Raw genomic sequence first — 16371 nt, 5'->3', positions numbered from 1 at the left:
ATGTTTTACAATCCTTGGCTTACTGACCCTCATCTTGTATGTCTTCCTATGTAACCCAACTTTTACAGACCAGTAGCTAGGACTTTGGAAGTGGCAATGATTGCAGTTCAGTCTAGGGGCAAGTTATTGCCTTTAAGTTCCAAATTCACCCTTTGGTACATACTCTATAATAATGAAAGACATTTCTTTGAGCATTTCTCCTTTGCAGTAAACACAATGTTAAGCTTTCTCAGCAGAGGGTGTGTGAGGGAGATTGCAGGAGGGAGGGATCTCCTGATGTCTGTAGCAGCTGCATGATTGGTCAGCAGTGTGGAAGTGAGGACATCTGGTCCTACTCTGCACTAGCCAAACATCCAGAATGCACAGTCCCTTGATGATCCTGCAGCTCTAGCCTGTTGATCACATTCCCATGGACCTCTGGATGTGGACCCTGCACATTCTAGGACTTCTACCCACAGGCACACCCATTCCCTTTGCACATCCATGTACCTGGCCACTGACTGTGGCCCATCTGTTCCCCAAATGGATGACATCTGCACCCTTCCTCATTCTGCATGCCCATGCATCCCAACACCCATTACAACTTGCCTACAAACCACCCACACCCTAGAATGTTGCTTCCCACTTGACCAGCAATCAGGGACCACCTCTGACTCAGGCAAAACAGAAAACTTCTCTGCCATCCAGTAGGCTACGGCTGTATTTTCTTCATAAAGTCTGATGTTTGTCCAAGTTTGTCTTTCCTTGGATACTCTCAGTATTGTACCACATAGGGTTTTAAAATGTTGTACAATTACTTTTTTTAAAGTTTAATAATTTGTATATTAAATTTCCATTTTAATCACTGTGTGGTTTCTGTCTCCTTATTGGACCCAGACTGATCAGGTGGCAACTGTAATTGCTGTTTCAATGGGAGTCTTAAGGTCAAAGAGTACAGTGAGATTCAGGTAATTCAACAGTGGTGAAGGAGAAAATACAAGAAATATACTCTGTCAGCCTTGATAGTTGCAGACATAAAGGGCTTGGAAGACTGGCCTCAACATCTATAGGCAAACTGGAAGGCATGATAAGAAGCCTGGTGTGGGACATCTTGGTGAACAGGTTTCTTACACCTGATTTGGACAGAGCCATTCTAGGGAATAAAGTTGTATCTTTTTTTTTTTTTTTAAAGATTTTATTTATTTATTTGACAGAGAGAGACATAGCAAGAGAGGGAATACAAGCAGTGGGAGTGGGAGAGGGAGAAGCAGGCTTCCTGCCGAGCACGGAGCCCGATGCGGGGCTCGATCCCAGGACCTGGAATCATGACCTGAGCCGAAGGCAAACGCTTAACGACTGAGCCACCCAGGCGCCCCAATAAAGTTGTATCTTAATAAGATTATCTACTATCAATAAGATAGTATCAATAAGATAATATGAATGTGGTAAAAGGGTAAGTCAGGGGTGAAATCCACAGTAATCATGGTTTGGTATTTACCAGAGAAAGAGACTTCTGGGGTCCAGAGTTGGTGCAACTTTTCCTCGGGACAGAGATCAACCTTTGGCCTTGGCGTAGGTGCCACAAACAATATTCCTGTTTGGCCAGGAGAAGCCCTTGCATGTCACATTTAGCTCTTGCTCTCAGCTTTCTTGAGGTATAATTGATACACAAAAACTGCAGATATTTAATGTATACAATTTTTTTTAAAGATTTTATTTATTTATTTGACAGAGAGAGAGAGCGAGAGAGGGAACACAAGCAGGGGGAATGGGAGAGGGAGAAGCAGGCTTCCCGCTGAGCAGGGAGCCCGATGTGGGACTCGATCCCAGGACCCTGGGATCATGACCTGAGCCGAAGGCAGACGCTTAACGACTGAGCCACCCAGGCGCCCTAATGTATACAATTTAATGAGTTTAGACATGTGAATACACCTGTAAAACCATCACAACAATCAAGGTAATAGACATATCTATCACCTCCAAAAGTTTTCTTCTGTCTCTTTTTTTTATTATGATTTTTTTTTTTTTTTGGTGCTAACATGAGATCTACCCTCTCAGCAAACTTTTGACTATATAATATCGTATTGTTGATTTTAGGCACTATGCTGTACAGCAGACCTCTAGAACTAATTTACCTTGCATAACTGAAACTTTACACCAATTGAACAACTCCCCATTTCCCCCTCCCCCTGGCTCCTGGTAATCACCATTCTATTCTCTGCTCCTACGAATTTGACTAATTAGGTACCTCATTTAAGTAGAATCATGCCATTTCTGTCCTGTGACTGGCTTATTTCACTTAGCATAAAGTCCTCAACATGCTAAAGAATGAAATTGGACCCCTATCTTACAACACTCACAAAAATAAATTCAAATAGATTAAAGACTTAAATATAAAACCTGAAACCATAAAACTCCTAGAAGAAAACATAGGGGAAAACTTCTTTACATTGGCCTTGGCAGTGATTTCTTGGATATGACAACAAAAGCACAATTGACAAAAGTGAAAGTAGACAAGTGCGATGACAACAAACTAAAAGCTTCCACACAGCAAAAGAAACAATCAAAAGAATGAGAAGGCAATCTGTGGAATGGGAGAAAATCTATGGAAAGCATATATCTGATAAGGGGTTAATGTATAAAATATAAAAACTCATAAAATCCAAAGGCAAAAACCAACACAACAACCTGATTTTAAAATGGGCATAGGTCTTGAATAGACACTTCCCAAAGAAGATGTACAAATGTCCAACAGGTTTATGAGAAGATGCTCAACATCCCTGATCACTGAAATGCAAATCAAAACCACAATAAGATATCAATTCACACCAGTAGGATGGCTATTATTAAAAACAACAACAACCCAAGAGATAACAAGTGTTGAGGATGTGGAGAATTGGAACTCTTCTACACTGTTTGTGGGAATTAAAATGTACAGCCTATATTGAAAACAGCAGTGGAGATTCCTCCCCAAATTAAAAATGTAACTACAATATAATCCCATTTATGGAAATGTACCCCAAAGAACTGAAAGGCTGAGATATCTGCATTCTCATGTTCGTTGCAGCACCATTCCCAAGAGCCGTGTTAAGAAACAACCCAAATGTCCATCGACAGATACGTGGATAAAGAAAATATGGTATATACACACAATGGAATATTATTCAGCCTTAAAAAGAAGGAGATCCTGCCATTTTTTACATTTAGCTTTGTAAATAAAATTCTCGAAGAGAGTGACATCAGCAACATGGTAGAATAGGAGTTTTCTACAATCATCTCCTCACCCCATAGAACATTGATTTTGACACCACCCATGAACAAGTCTTTTCTGGAAGTCCAGGAGTCTAACAAAGTTCCAGCACACCTTTGAAGCAAAAATAGACCCACTGAAGAGGGTAATAACAGTTTCACTTTACCCCACAACACTCCTTCCCCAAGGTGGCACAGCCTAGTGGCAAGAGAAACTCTCTTGATTTCTTCCATGGGGGAAAGTGGGAGTGTGTGAGTGAGTGCCTGTCTCGCCCAGCTGTGTGGGATGCTGCCCAAAAAGCCCATTTCTTTCTCTCCTCACCCACAACATTTAGGTTATTTGGACTATTGAGAGAGACTGGGAGCACAGAAAGCAGTGTTAAGAACTCATCAAAGGGATGCTACCAACCACTCTGCTGTTCATCCCACTAACCCCTTTGCAGACCACATCTGGAAGCCTGCCTATAAGCTGCTGGGAACACCCCATCTGTGGACCCCCTTTCCAACTGGCTCACAGACATTCCCCCACACACAATGCTCTGCACACCTCACTCTGCCCCGAACATGGCTGGCTGCCAGTACGTGCTCCCCTGGATGGTGAGTGTGAGCCTTTGCAGATGGCCAGTGAGCAGCTGCAGAAAGCCATCCCAACCCTGTGAGATTGGGAGAAAACTCACAAATTTGAGAACTTCAGAGCACTGCCCTAGGGAAAACAAATGGGAAGCTCTCAGCATTCGACCTGGCTTTGAGGGATCAAGAGAAGGCATACATCTTAAGAACTTTCCCCAAGAGGTAAGAAAAGGTATGGAATGATGGAATGGGCACATCCATAGAACAGGTCTAAGAAAGCCTCAAAATCCTTGGCCAAACTGACTGGTGAAGGTATTTCTCTCCTGAAGCCAGCCAGTAAAGACTGGAGGAGGTGTCTTCATTAAATGCAAAACCAGCAATGCAAGACTCCAAAGAACACAAAAAATCAAGGAAATAGGATACCACCAAAGAAACAATAATTTTCCAGTAACCAATCCCATAGAAAGGTGGTCTCAGAATTGCCTGACAATTCAAAATAATTTTTTAAAGAAAGCTCAACAAGCTACCAGAGAAAACAGACAACTCAATTAAATCAGGAAACCAATGCATGAACTGGGATTTCAGCAGAGAAATAGATTTTTATTTTTTTTTAAAAAAAGAGTTGAACACATTCTAGAGTTGAAGAATAACAATGAATGAAATGGAAAAAAACCACAATAGAGAGTGGCAAAATGAACTTGATCAAGTAGAGCAGAGAATCTGTGAACTTGAAGACAAGTTATTTGAAATTATCCAGAGGAGAAAAATAACATATGCTCTCACTTATATGTGGAACCTAAAACAAAAAAACCAAACTCATAGAAACAAAAGATTTGTTTCCAGAGACAGGGGATGAGGAATGGTTGAAAAGGGTGAGTAGTCAAAAAGTAAAACTTCAAGTTATATATTAAGTTCTGCAGTTGTAATGTACAGCATGGTGACCATAGTTAATAATAAGGATCATATATTTGAAAGTTGCTGGGGCGCCTGGGTGGCTCAGTCGTTAACCATCTGCCTTCGGCTCAGGTCATGATCCCAGGGTCCTGGGATCGAGTCCCGCATCGGGCTCCCTGCTCAGCCAGGAGCCTGCTTCTCCCTCTCCCACTCCCCCTGCTTGTGTTCCCTCTCTCGCTATGTCTCTGTGTGTCAAATAAATAGATAAAATCTTTAAAAAAAAGAAAAGTTGCTAAGAGAGTAGATCTTAAAAGTTCTAATCACCAGAAAAAAATTATAACTATGTGTGGTAATGGATGTTAACTAGACTTATTGTGGTGATCCTTTAACTATATATATATATATATATAATGGTAATGGTTTCCTTGCTTTAAGCCCTGTCTGTTTTTACATATTTGCTGTTATTTCTTTTTGTTTTTCTTTCCAAAGGGAAACTTGGATTTTTGCATTGGTTTAATTTAAGGGAATATGGTTTCTTGTTCAAATATTTCCAGTCCCTTCTATGAAGTATTCTTACCTCCCCTAATGACCCTGTATCCAACCTAGCCTTCAAATAAAAATTCTACTTTACAGGAAATTTAGAAGATTGGGGGAGAAAATGTGAGGAGGCCATTAGACAAATGCAAACTTGGATACCTAAGTGGACATCTTGTTTTCTACAACAGTCCAAGAACATGAAAAATGATGATGATATGTGTTGGGGAGGGTAGATACAGTTTTAGAATAAATGAGTTTCAGGTGAGATGATCAAATACAATTAATCTGTTTGGATATTGATTGGAATGAACTAGCTGTAAAAAACATTTTTTTTTCAATAAACAGGAACTCAAACTGGCATACAGATTAGATAATACTAAGAATTGTTCATTTTGTTTCATAAGGTAATGATTTTGTGTGTACATAAGAAAATACTGTTATTTTTAAGTGATATATGTAGTATTTGGAAGGAAATAACAATGTCAAAGAATAGCTTTAAAATACTTCAGAAACAAAATTTAAAAAATGATAAGTGAAGCCAGTGTGGGAAAATTTTTTTAAGTGTAGAAGTTAAGTGTTTCATTTTACTATCCTCAATACTTTTGTATAATTGTTTCATTTAAAAACTGTTTTCTGCCCAGAAGGAAAGTGGTAAGTACATACTTCCTATAGTTTCACCTGTCACAGTTTCCTGAACTCCATCTCCCACCTCAACCTACCTCCCCCCTCCTGAATAAAAGAAAAATACTCATAGCAAATATATAATATCAAAGAGCAACACAGGAGTAGTCAAGGGGAAGCCTGTGTTTGAACTAAAAAAATTTAAAGGAAAGAGCCTTTTCCCCATTACAATATTTTCTCCAACTCCTTGCCAGTGCAGTTCCTTTCACTTGTCATATATAACATTGCTGTTTCTGTTTCATAGCCTGATCTGTGCTTGGAATTCCTTGTGGATTCTTGGCCTCTTGAAATAAACAGTTCATGCCAGATAGCACAGTCAGAGGTAGATGAATACAGGCACATGTAAAGAGGCAATCGAGTCAAACCAAGTCAGATACCATATTCCTTATACAGCACAGACCAACTCCCTTTAAAATCTTGTTTTTTGTCATACACATCCCTTTTCTGCAAAAGTGTTAGTTTCTTTTCACATGAAAAGCTTCGCTTTTTCCCCCATGTACTAGTTCTTGAGAAAAAAAAAATTATAAAAAGAAAAAAGTCAAACGCTAATAACGCTGGAGAAGTGACTCAGGTAGCATTTAATCAAAAGGAAATAGAGGCGGGAGGGCGGAATCACGATCCCGCAGAGGATTCTGGGAGGTGTAGTCGGAAGCACTTGCACTCCAGGCAGGCGGGGCTGTAGCTCTAATCTTCTGTGGGATTCTGGGAAGTGTAGTCCAGAAGTTCCGTGCAGTGGATGACATTTCCTCTAAGGGAGCGTGGGGTGTGTCCCTCGTGTGTGGCTCGGGGTTCTGGGAAGGGAGTCGCAGGAACTTCCGCTCCAGGAGAGGTTGCGGCCATTATTCCCCGTGTGGTGGGGAGACGAGTCCTAGCAGCGTTTCTAGGCCTCCTCAGCCTAGGCCAGGGACCAGTGGTGTCCCAGCCCAATGTCTTAAGGGCGAAAAATGATGTCGGATGTAGGAAGGGGTAGAGGCATTTGCGTTTCCCTGTGGCTAGGCAGAGCTTCCTAGCGTTTGGGGCGGATCGCGGGTCCCAGCTTGGCGGCGGGCTAGGGTTGTGCATCGCTGTTTGGTGGTCTCCTGGGTGCTGAGCTCCCCCAGTCCTCTCCCGGACTCGCCAATCAGCATTACCTTTTCCTAGCGCTGTAAGGTTGGGCGAGTTGCTCTAAGTTTCCGGGGTGTAATTATAGCACTAAACTAGTGGGCTTGTGAGAGTTAAATGAAATGAAGTTACTTCTAAAACGCTGGAGAACAGTGCTGATACACAGAAAAGATTGCTTCTGGTTATGGGTGCACAGGGCTCCAACCAAAGTAAATGTAACAATGAGCAAGTCTGTGTGAAAATTTTAGATTTCCCTATGTTAAAAAGACACCATACATACAGGTATAGAGGACGTACAGTAAACCAGGCTGAAAATATGAACAAAATATATACTAGAAAGTGGCTTAATAATCTTGGAGATTCATAAAGTAATGAAACTCCAATAGAAATATGGATATGAATACAAAAGATGTGACTAGTCAACTTGTAGCTCAACACCCTGACTGCACAACCTGTGGTCTCCACGCTGATACTAGAGTGGAATCTACAATGCTGGCCTTTCCAGTATTCTGTAAGATCCCTGTGTCTGAATAAGAGAGAGACTAGGAAAATCAGTGGATCCCATTAGGGTTCACTGAACACACTGCTGTTCTTTTTTCAAGTTCATAAGAAGCAGTATAGTATATTTGCATATGAATAAAAGAATGCAAGGACAACTTAAATATAAGTTATTAGATGGACTGCCTGACAGCAGTCAGTAGTCTATATATTGTACAATTGGAGTAAGCATAGTGGGCTGATAAGGTAAACTCAAGTCCAGAGAGATCTACAAATGATTCAAATTGTACTGGGAGTGCACACACTTTGCGAATTTTTTCTACTGTCTTTTAGAGGTCTGAACACAATATATCCATATCATAGGATCTGAGTTCTGCCAGTTATTCCATGAAGTGCTTTCTCTGTTTCATTTTTACCATTTAGAAATTGATCTTTAACTAGTTAATTGTCCTATTTAGAAACAAAACCTTTGCCTAACAAAAACAGATCCTTGGTGCCACTACATCGTTAATCCACTCAACCTGCTCCCAGCCTTTGGCAACCATGGATCTTATTTCTTTTCCTATAGTTTTTTTCTTTTGCAGTATGCCATACCAGTAGAATCATAAAATGTACACTTTTTTGTCTCAATTCTTACACTTAGCATAATACTTGTGAAATTCATCTTAATTGTTGCATAAATCTAGTAATTCTAGTTTATTTCTTTTTAATGTTACTGGTACTTCCATTGTATGGATATACCACTTTTTTTTTAGTTATTAATGGGATTTTGATTAAGAAAAGAGAAAGTAATCTTTTGCTTTATATTTCCCTGGTGACATACGATGTAGAGTATCTTTTCATATGCTTATGTGTTTATCTTTGGTGAGGAGTCAAAGTCTTTGACCCACATTTAAATTGGATTGTTTGTCTTCCTGTTGAGTGTTGAGAGTTCTTTGCATATTTTGGATAAAAGTCCTTTATCAGATGGGTCTTTTGCAAATATTTTCTCCCAGTCTGTGGCTTATCTTCCCATTTGTCTTGAGGTTGTCTTTTGCAGAGCAGAAGTTTTAATGAAGTCCAGTTTGTCAACTCCTTCCTTCATGGATCATGCCCTTGGTGTTGTATCTACAAAGGCACAGCCATCTTCAAGATCATCTAGATTTTCCCCTGTATTATCTTCTAGGAGTTTTACATTTGGATTTTATAATTAAGTCTTTGATCCATTTTGAGTTAATTTATGTGAAGGATGCAAGGTCTGTGTCTAGATTCTCCTTTTTTTTTTTTTGCATTAGGACATCCAATTGTTCCAGAAACATTTGTTGAAAAGACTATTTCTGAATCATTGTTTTGCCTTTGCTCCTTTGTCAAAGGTCAGTTGACTGTTCTTATATGAGTCTATTTCTGGGCTCTCTATCCTGTTGTATTGATCTATTTGTCTATTCTTTTTTTAAAGATTTATCTATTTATTTGAGAGAGAGAGAGAATGAGCAAGAGGGGCAGAGGGAGAGAGAATCTCAAGCAGACTCTGCACTCAGAGCGTGGAGCCTGACACAGAGCTTGATCTTATGACCCTGAGATCACAACCTGAGCGGAAACCAAGAGTCAGATTTTCAACCAACTGCACCACCCAGGCGCCCCTATTTGTCTATTCTTTCATCAATACCTCCACTGTCTTCATCACTGTAGCTACACTGTAGCATAGTAAGTCTTGAAGTCAAGCAGTGTCAGTACTCCAACTGTTTTTTAAAAAGATTTTACTTATTTGATACAGAGAGAGAAAGTACAAGCAGGGGGGGCACCAGGCAGAGATGGAGGGAGAAGCAGGCTCCCTGCTCAGAAGGGAGCCCAAAGTGGGGCTTGATCCCAGGACATTGGGATCATGACCTGAGCCGAAGGCAAACGCTTAACTCTCTGAGCCACCCAAGTGCCCCGTACTCCAACTTTTTTATTCTTCAACATTGTCTTGGCTATTCTGGGTCTTTTTCTCTCCATATAAAGTGTAGAATACGTTTTTCAATATCCACAAAATAACTTGCTAGGATTGTGACTGAGATTGCATTAAATCTATAGATGAAACTGGGAAGAACTGACATCTTGACTATATTGAGTCTTCCTATCCATGAACATGGAATGCCTTTCCATTTATTTAGTTATTCTTTGATTTCTTTCATTAGAGTTTTGTAGTTTTCCTCATATAGATTGTATACACATTTTGTTAGATCTGTAATTAAGTATTTCATTTAGGGGGTTGCTAATGGTATTATGTTTTAATTTAAAATTCTACTTCCTCATTGTTGGTACATAGGAAAACGATTGACTTTTGTATTAACTTTGTATCCTGCAACCTTGCTATAATGGATTATTAGTTCTGGGAATTCTTTGTCAGTTCTTTAGGACTTTCTACATAGATGATTGTATCATCTGTGAACAATGACAGTTTTATTTCTTCCTTCCAACCCGTATATTTTTAATTTCCTTTTTCTGTCTTAATGCATTAGCTACAACTTCCAGTGTGTTGTTGAAAAGAGTGTTGAATGGGAACATCCTTGTCCTGTTCTTGATCTTAGTGGGAAACATTTTAGATTCTCCGCACTAAGTATGATATTAGCTATGGGGGGTTTTCTTGTCAGTAAGTGCCTACATCAAGAGACAAGCAAAATCTCAAATAAACAACCTAACTTTACACCTCAAGGAACTAGAAAAAGAAGAACAAAGCCCAAAGTTAGTAGAAGGAAGGAAATAACAAAGATCAGAGCAGAAATAAATGAAATAGAGACTAAAGAGGCAAATAGAAAAGATCAATGAAACTAAGAGCTGGTTCTTTGAAAAAGGATAAACAAAATTGACAAACCTTTAGCTAGACTCACCAAGAAAGGAGGGAGGACTCAAATAAAATTAGAAATGAAAGAGAAGTTATAACTGATACCACAGAAATATGAAGAATCATAAGAGACTACTATGAATAATTATATGCCAACAAATTTGACAAAATAGAAGAAATGGATAAATCGATAAAAACATATAACCTACCAAGACCAAATCATGAGGAAATAGAAAATCTGAAAGACAAATTACTAGTAAGGAGATTGAATTAGTAATTAAAAACCTCCCAATAAACAAAAGTTCAGGAGCCGGTGGCTTCATTGGTGAATTCTACCAAACATTGAAAGCATTAATACTTATCCTTCTCAGACTTTTACCAAAAAAAAGATAAGGGAACACTTCCAAACTCATTTTTTCAAGGCCAACATTACCCTGATCCCAAAACCAGGCAAGGAGGCCACAAAAAAATAAAATTACAGGCCAATATCCTGATTAACATAAATACAAAAATCCTCAACAAAATATTAACAAACCAAATTCAATAATACATCAAAAGGATCACACACTGTGATCAGGTGAGATTTATTCCAGGGATGCAAGGATGGTTTAACATCTGCAAATCAATCAGTGCAATATACCACATTAATAAAATGAAACATAAAGATCATATAATTTCAATAGATGCAGAAAAGAACATTTGATAAAATTCAACATGCTTTGTGATAAAAAGTCTCAACAACATTTCTAAAAGATTTTGCCTGCTGGCTCATTGTCACATGTCTAGTACTATACCTCTCATAATTCTTGCTCATTTCAGTATCCACATTCACAACCTTGGTTTCTTGACATTCATACCACCTGTGATCTTGTCTTCCATCCTACCTGGGGAACTCACTTCCACGGTCATACTCTAGACCTTAAATCACCAATAGCTGCAATCCCTCCAGAATCTCTATTCAAAGCATCACCCTCTGACCAACATATCTTCCCAGATTTTTCTATTCTATGTTGTACCCTGACTTTGACCTCATCAATTTCTACAGTTTATTGATCCTACAACTTTTTCAGTCTCCCTTATTCTCCTCATATCCTTGATGTCAGCCAAGTTGTTTCCCTTCTGTCTGGAATAGACAGCAAACTTACACTTTGGTCTCATTGCTCAAACTGTGTCCCATAGACCTGTAGACTCAAGGGATACCGAAAAAGTGAGTATTCTGTTTTTTCTGTTTTGTAGAAGAGACATGCAGGGAAAAAGGGATTATGAATGGATGCTGTGTGAACCAGTCAATGGCATGTGCTCCCAAAGACTGCAGGTTAAATTTATTTGCTGACCTAGGAGCTCTAAATCCATCATTTAGTATCCTGCTTTAGAAAGCAAGGTGCAATGCAAATGAGAGTGGTGATGATATTGCATGAGGAATAGTGATTTGCCTCTGTTTTTATTTTTAAATAACCATCATATTTGGTATTGGACAGTTGTGATTTACAAATTATTTGTGAGAGACTCTGTCAGCGTTCATGACCTTGTCTAGGAAGTGCTGCTTTAGAGGCACAGAGATAACTCAGAGAAGTAGATATGTGCAATGGCTGAACTCTTTTAAACATGAAAGAGGTATGATTAAATTCATGATATGTATTTTGGGGAAAAAAACTTTTCCAAATACTGTTGGCTCAGTCGGCCAGTTGTTTTGTAGAACAGTGCTAGCAATATTGCTCTTACTGTGCATTCCATTCCTGGAATTCCTCCTACAATAACCCTCAGAACTCAAGAACAAGTGGACATGGATGTTTATTGCAGCATACTTTGCAAGACTATGGATGCTTAATAAGATGAAATTGGCAATTGAAAGGTAAAAGAAAAAAATGGACTCAAAATCGTTACACTTCCTTTCAAACTCTTTTAACCTTGCTCTTCTGGTGGACATTTGTATGCATGGTTGGGAAATAATGTCCTTGAAATACGATGCAGTGGCATTCAAAGATATGCTATGGTCTTTACTGAGAAGAAGCTGGTGCTACTGACAAGATCAAGATAAACCTACCTATGAAGAATTCCTGCCCCAAAAGATGAATCTTAATCTAATCTGCCTTTAAAATCTAAATTGTAGTTTATCAGGAGAAATTGTAGAAAATGTTAAATGACAGCATAAGGAAACACTTAAAAATCCAGAATGTGAGGCATCCTCCCAACAACTGACCTGGTTTCTTCAACAGGTCAAGGGCATGAATTAAAAATATATGAAGAGAGTACTCCTCTAGAGTGAAATAGACTGAAGAGACAGCAATCAGATACAATGAATAGATATTTTTGAAATGATTGGAAAATTTGAAGTTGTGTTAGGTATGAAATAATATTAAGGAATTATTATTAACTTTCTTCAATGTGATAGCTGTATTGTGGTTATACCAGAAAAGGTAATTTTTGAAGTATATATGGAAATATTAGGGGGAAAATAATGCACTGTCATGGTTTGCTTTAAAGTATTAAAGACAAAAAGAAAGATAAAATTGATAGATCAAGGAAGTGTGGCAAATGTTGATAACTGTTGAATCTGGGGGATGATAAAAAGGTATAAACATTTTTTAGTTCTTGTCCTGAAGAAAAGGTGGAAAGTGAAGTGCATTTTTGTTGTCATTGGATTTTCTGGTTTGAGTCTAACCCTCACTTGCTCACCTTAATGAAAAATCATGGTATCACTGGTTTCCATATTTTTAAGACATTTTCTTGTATTTACAATATCAAGAGCAGGATGGAGGTAGGTTATGTGATGCATGAACTTGAACAAAAAGTTAATTCAAATTTTTATACAGTGTTTATCTGCTCATATTAAAATAATGTCTCCACATCAAGCAGCTCCTTTCATTTGACTCAGAGCCCACATTTCATAATGAGCAGTTAAAGTCAAGGAAAAGCCGAAATTTGTTGCTGCTTCTACTTTATACTTTAATAAAACTTGCTTCACTTTGTTACCCCAGATCCTGGGGTGGTTGCTGCTTGTTGCAATTGTTACCTGCATTGTGCCTCAGAGTCCTCTGTTTGCCCTTCCAGTAACCTAGTCACCAATGCTGTACTTGTACAGATTCCTCTTCCAGAAGGCCAAGGACGTGTTCCAGCTGACCCTGTGCCAAGAGAGAAGGCACAGCTGCTCACGCGACTCAGCTCCCTCAGAGGAAACTCCCCCACCGCCACACTTCTCTGGAGTGGAAGTGACTCTGCCCACAGAGCTTGGACTGTGTTCCCAGAATTCCCGAGGAGATGATGGTCATGGCCACGCCCCCCGGAATGGAAGATCCCCAAATACCACGCGCATAGCGGAAAGATGGGATGCAGATTTTTCATTCCAGCCCCATAAAACAGAGTAAAGAAGGGGCTGGGAGACAACACTTTATTAGATGCACACATGGCAGTTTTTAAATTATCTTTTTGTTATGAATTCTGGCTGAATTTCATTATACTCAGAAAGCATATTCAGTATTATTTCAGTATTGTGAAATTCGTTGTTATTCCTTTATGGCTCATCATATGGTCCCTTTTTGTAAATATTTTATGTGTTTGAAAAGATGTGTATTTTGTAGTTGTTGCCAGAACCTTTTGTTCCCCTACCCTCAAATGGGTGTCAAAAATGGTGCAGAGCTTCTAGGCTTTTCAGCTCTTTGACTAGACCATCACCCCAAGAGAAAAGTTGCCCCAAGTGCATGACTCCCCCACTTTTTCTAAATTTTAGCCCACTAATTCATCTTGTCTTTTGATCCTCTCAACAGATTATTTTTTAATTTTTTTTAAGATTTTATTTCTTTATCTGACAGAGAGACACAGCGAGAGAGAGAGCACAAGCAGGGGGAGTGGGAGAGGGAGAAGGAGGCTCCCCACTGAGCAGGGAGCCCGATATGGGGCTCGATCCCAGGACATTGGGACCATGACACGAGCTGAAGGCAGACGCTTAATGACTAAGTCACCCAGGCGCCCCGATCCTCTCAATAGTTTTAAAAATGTGTCTACCCATCATTGGCCAGATGTTTATTCTAAATTACCTATTTTGTTATCATTGGAAGTTTAAGTGTACTGAAACATTTCTTGTCTATTGCATTTTTAAATTTTCCTGTCATTTTATCCAAAAACCAAATTATTATCTGATTGATCCTCCTTAATATATAAACTTACTAGATAAGTATTTTAAAAAACATTTCCTTTTGGGAGGGGTTGTTAAATTCAGAATCACATGGTATGATTTTTTTTCTTCCAAGTTTTTATTTAAATTCCAGCTAATTAACATACAGTGTAATATTAGTTTCACGTGTAGGATTTAGTGATTGATCACTTACATACCACACCCAGTGCTCACCACAAGTGCCCTTCTTAATACCCATCACCCATTTAACTCATCCCCTGCCCACCTCCCCTCCATCAGCCCTCAATTTGTTCTCTATTGTTAAGAGCCTGTTTGATGGTTGCTCTCTCTCTCTTTTCCCACCTGTGTTCATCTGTTTTGTTTCTTAAATTCCACATATGAGTGAAATCTTATGGTATTTGTCTTTCTCTGACTGACTTTACTTGGCACTCTAGCAACATGAATATTGCAAACATGAACACGAATGTAGCAACATGAATTTTGCAAATGGCAAGATTTCGTTCTTTATTATGGCTGAGTAAATTACCTAGTTTTCTAGGCACCACAAGGTCTTTATCCATTTATCAGCTGATGGACATTTGGGCTCTTCCCATAATTTGGCTATAGTTGATAATGCTGCTATAAACATCTGGGTGCATGTGTCCCTTTGAATCAGTATTTTTGTATTCTTTGGGCAAATACCTAGTAGTGCAATTGCTAGGTCCAGGGTAGTTCTATTTTTTTTTTTTAAGATTTTATTTATTTATTTGAGAGAGAGAGCACAAGCGGGGGGAGCGACATGCAGAGGGAGAAGCAGGCTCCCCGCTGAGCAGGGAGCCTGATGCGGGACTCAAGCCCAGGACCCTGGGACCATGACCTGAGCCAAAGGCAGATGCTTAACCGACTGAGCCACCCAGGTGCCCCTAGGGTAGTTCTATTTTTAACTTTTTGAGGAACCTCCATACTGTTTTCCAGAGTGGCTGCACCAGTTCGCACTCCCACCAACAGTGTAGGAGGGTTCCCCTTTCTCCTCATCGTCAACAACATCTGTTGTTTCTTGTTTCCAATTTGGTACCCTGTATGATTTCTTAAATCAGTTGTTCATTCTCCAGAACATTTCCTGTAAAGAGTGTGTTTCCTGAGCAGCTATCCTAACTTGGGCTTAAATAAAACTCTCTTCCTTACCTTTAGAGATCATAAAAAGTTTCCTCATTTTGTGTTGACAGCTGTTACATCATTTTTCTTTCACTCCTGAGTGAGAGTACATGCCCAGCATTTGAGATAGTTTCAGTTGGACATTATATTGGACCTTGTTCAGCTTTATTCAGCACCACATTTGTGCTTATTGTCAAAAATCTAGGCTTTAACTTATAGTTTACAGAAAATATTGACATTTCAGGACAATAAATGCCAGGGGAGCCATCAGACAAATCCAGAATGTGAGCAATCCTACATGACATCTCAGCTAGTTATTTCAGCAGGCCAAAGGCAAACAAAACAGGGGAAAGGTAGCTGTTCTAGATTACAAGAGGCTCAAGTGATGTAACATCAGACACAATTAATGTACCAGCATAAAGGAAAACAACAGAAAACTAGGCAATTAAACTTCCTCTTCTCTTTTTTCTCTCTTTCTGCTAATTTTCTGGATTAAGCCATTACCTCATCCCCTGTCCTCCTTCAATCACATCCTCCATAAGACAACTTGTAGTTTTTATATGAGGAGGGGGGAAGTAAGTGGTGGGATACTAAAAGCTCAAAAAAGAAAAAAAATTCAAGATCTTATAAAGGTCTTAATTCCTTCCCATATTACAATGTTTTATCTCTATCAATACAGTTTCTTCCATTTGCCTTATGACTCACGTTTCATAATCAATTAAAGTGAAGGAAATGTGGGAAACATTTGTTGCTTCTGCTTTAAGGCCTGATCAATGGTTGCATCTGTTTCTTG

The 16371-nt window shown here is 39.1% G+C and overlaps 1 protein-coding gene across 1 annotated transcript in view; it reads left to right on the top strand.

Annotated features, from left to right (window-relative positions):
• ZNF229 (zinc finger protein 229) overlaps positions 1-16371 on the top strand; it is a 474727-nt gene that overhangs the window by 46433 nt on the left and 411923 nt on the right. The gene's annotated exons all lie outside the window — the stretch shown is intronic.

Source organism: Leptonychotes weddellii, chromosome 16 (genome assembly GCF_054177405.1).
Source record: "Leptonychotes weddellii isolate Sample4059 chromosome 16, ASM5417740v2, whole genome shotgun sequence".
Taxonomy (NCBI): domain Eukaryota; kingdom Metazoa; phylum Chordata; class Mammalia; order Carnivora; family Phocidae; genus Leptonychotes; species Leptonychotes weddellii.
Note: the sequence above shows the minus strand (reverse complement) of the source record. Positions and strands in the feature narration are given on the sequence as shown.